Source organism: Vigna unguiculata, chromosome 7, assembly GCF_004118075.2.
Source record: "Vigna unguiculata cultivar IT97K-499-35 chromosome 7, ASM411807v1, whole genome shotgun sequence".
In the NCBI taxonomy this organism is placed as follows: Eukaryota; Viridiplantae; Streptophyta; class Magnoliopsida; order Fabales; family Fabaceae; genus Vigna; species Vigna unguiculata.
Window position 1 is genome coordinate 1,282,006 of NC_040285.1, and position 3,577 is coordinate 1,285,582.

Genomic DNA, 3,577 nt, shown 5'->3' on the forward strand with positions numbered 1-3,577 from the left:
AATCAATTAATTTCACATTAATTATTTCACGTGTGCAATTACTTCTTTAGCTTCTTTTTTTTTTATTTCTCTTATTCGATTATACATTTCTAAGATGTACATTCATATTTTCTCGTACAATAAAGTTATACAATAGATAAAGAGTGGCTCACCATAAATATGAATTTTAAAACAATGAATACTAATATATATATATATATATATATATATATATAATTTTAATAAATGTGAACTAAATTTACTATCGGGACATACCCCATTTACTTTTTTTTTTCATTAATTATAAAAGTCGTGACACTAAAATTTAGAAAAATAAAATGTTTTTTCTTATATACTTCTAAGAAGGACACTGCTGTGTCTATGGATCTTTTTTCATCCTTTAAAATTAAATTTATTACCTGGTTACTTCATCCATTTTTTTAATGGTTAGTTTTTTTTAAGAAATTCTTATTTATCGGTGTATCTTTTAAGTTTTAAGAAAATGTATTTTATTTAATAATAACTTTAATGCAGTTTTAAGATAATGTGTTTTATTTAATGCGGAGAGAAAACAATTAATTATGTTAAATAATAATACGTTAATAAAATAGAAAAATATATTTTCAGTTGCTGAAATTTGATCTAAATTTAAAAATATCACTAGTCGAAATTTATTATTTAGTGCTTAGACTTTCAAAATCATTGTTTTTTTCCTACTTCTAAACAATTATAAAAATCACAAACAGCATACTACATTTTATTTAATTAATTTCATAAAATAAAAATATAACATCATTCTAGCCGATACCTTTTACGATTAATTAAAAAAAATTAAAATATTAAAATATTAACATTGACCTAGTCCACGTTATCTTTTAATTTAATTTATAATAAATAATAATATATTGTTAATATATAATAATAATTCTAATATACTACTATTATTAATATCAATATTAGTAATAATTACATAATAATATTATTAATATATCAGTAACAATATTAATAATATTGTTATTTATTATTAATTATTAATTATTATTAATATTAATAATTAATAATATTATATAATAATGATAATTATATATTATCATTAATAATATAATAATATTATTGATATATAATTATTAATAGTGTTATTATTAATATTAATAATATTATTATTATATAATATTCTTAATTATTATTAACATTATTACTTATATATTTACATGTAATAACTATTAGTTATTAGTAATATTAATATTAATAATTAATATATATTAGTAATATTATTATATATTGTTAATAATATTAATATTAATATATATATATATATAATGACAATACTATTAATAATTATGTAATGTTATTATTATATATTAATGATATATTATTATATATTATAAATTAAATTAAAAGCTAATATTTAACTTTTTTAATTTTTTTATTAATCATGAAAACCGTCGATTTAACTTACGCTAATTTTTTATTTTATAAAAATAATTAAATTACATTGACATATTTTTTGTTATTTTTTAATGTTGTCATTAAAATCGAAAGATAAGATGCAAAATCAAATAGTAATCAAGTTTTAACTAGGAATCATCTTTAAATTAAAGTCAAATTTTATGGAATAAAAATAAAAAATATTATAAAGAAATAAATAAATTAATATATATAATGCTGTTTTAAATTAAATCCATTAAAATAACTTTGTTAAAATTAATTACTGAATTTAAAATATCAAAGTTAATTTTATCCTTTAAAGGTTTTATGGTTTAACATACTCAAACGTCTAACTTCAAATTTATCATATTAATAAAGAAGTGAAGACGGTGTAACTTTTTATTAATAGATAAATATCTAAAAGTACATCTTAATTATAAAAATCATTTTAATATTTTTTTTGTAGTTTCTATTATTTTTAAACTTTGGTCAACTTCAAACTTATATTTTACAAAATTAGTTATCTTTTTATTTTTTCCCATTTTATAAATATATATCTCTGCACTTAAAATATTTTATGGATTACTGTTGATTTAAAAATATATTTTAAGTCAATTATTATATAAATATACTGTAATTGGGTACAGCTCGTCATTCTCAAAATACGTGCCTCACGGTTCGTACTTTAAGTTCGGAGACTATTTTTTTTTAACATGATTCTATATTAAATGATTCTTTGTTATTTAATGAAAAATATTTTTTATTACTTTGGTATATCATTTGTGGTACATCCCAATTGGATAACAGTATTTGCTAGTTTTTAAGTTAATTTTAAGTTTAGATATATAGAATAAAAAAAATCAAGTTTGACTAAGGTTATGATATTGCAATGAATATTTTTTTATCTTAATCTTTTGTCAATTAATTGCTTCCTGTTTTTATTGTATGAAATTAAAAATAAAAGGTAATTTTTTTTGTCAGTTTGACCAAGATTTTGACGTTTCTTGAAGACTTTTTGAACAATAATAATATTTTAAACTGATTATTAACATTGACCATTAATTAATTTAATTGTAAAATTATAAATATTAATTTTATTTTTGAATTATCAAATATCTTGACTTTTTTACACCAAATATTGGAATAAATTTTCAATCCAAAAATAATAATACTTTAAACTCATTATTAACAATTTGATAATTCATTATTTTAGTTTTACACTTACAAAATATTAATTTTATTTTTGAATTATCAAATCTTGACATTTTTTACTTAGAGTAACTAATTTGTTTTTTTTACAAAAAAAAAAAACATTAACGCATTCCATTTCATTCCATACCAACTTCTAGTGTAAGTTTGGATCTAGTTATATATTATTCACAATGAAGAGAGGCACACATCTTAGTGTTTTTTTTAATAAATAAATCAAATAAAAAGAATCAGGTTTTATTTTTCGAACTAGACATATTTAGTATGTAAGTTCAGAATTTGACTTTCAGAAAACTGAATTCCTAACTATCAACATAAAAAAATTATAAAATAGTTTTAATGTATTTTTATAGTAATTTTAAAAAATAAAAAATAAAATAAAATAAGTTAAAATAATTAATTAAAATACTGAGATTAATTTTAATTTGTCTTGAGAGAAATAACAAAATAAAAAATATTTGCAGTGTAAATAAATTTTAGAAAAAAACTGAGTATAATTCTAATTTTGATTTTTTAATGTAATTGAGAATAATATTTTATTATTATAATAATTTGTAAAAAAATATTAATGAAAAATACAAGAAAAATATAAAAGGTATACCATTATGATGGAAACATCATTATATTATTATGATAAAATAAAATTATCTAACAATTTGATTATAGTAATTGAAAATTTATAAATTATAAAATGATATAAAATCAATTAATGCAATGATACTTAAAATTAAGGATTAATTTGAAATTTGAAAGTTAATGATAATTTAATTTGGTGTGAATAAAATATTTGAATGTTTTTAACTTTACTTTTTTTATCCTTACTTCTTATACAAAGAAAATCATTATTTTATAGCATAGTGACCAATACTTAAAGAAATCATAATCAATGATTATGTTCAATAGTCATAATCGAATATTTACGTAGCTATAATGAATGATCATGTTGCAATATTAAATTTTA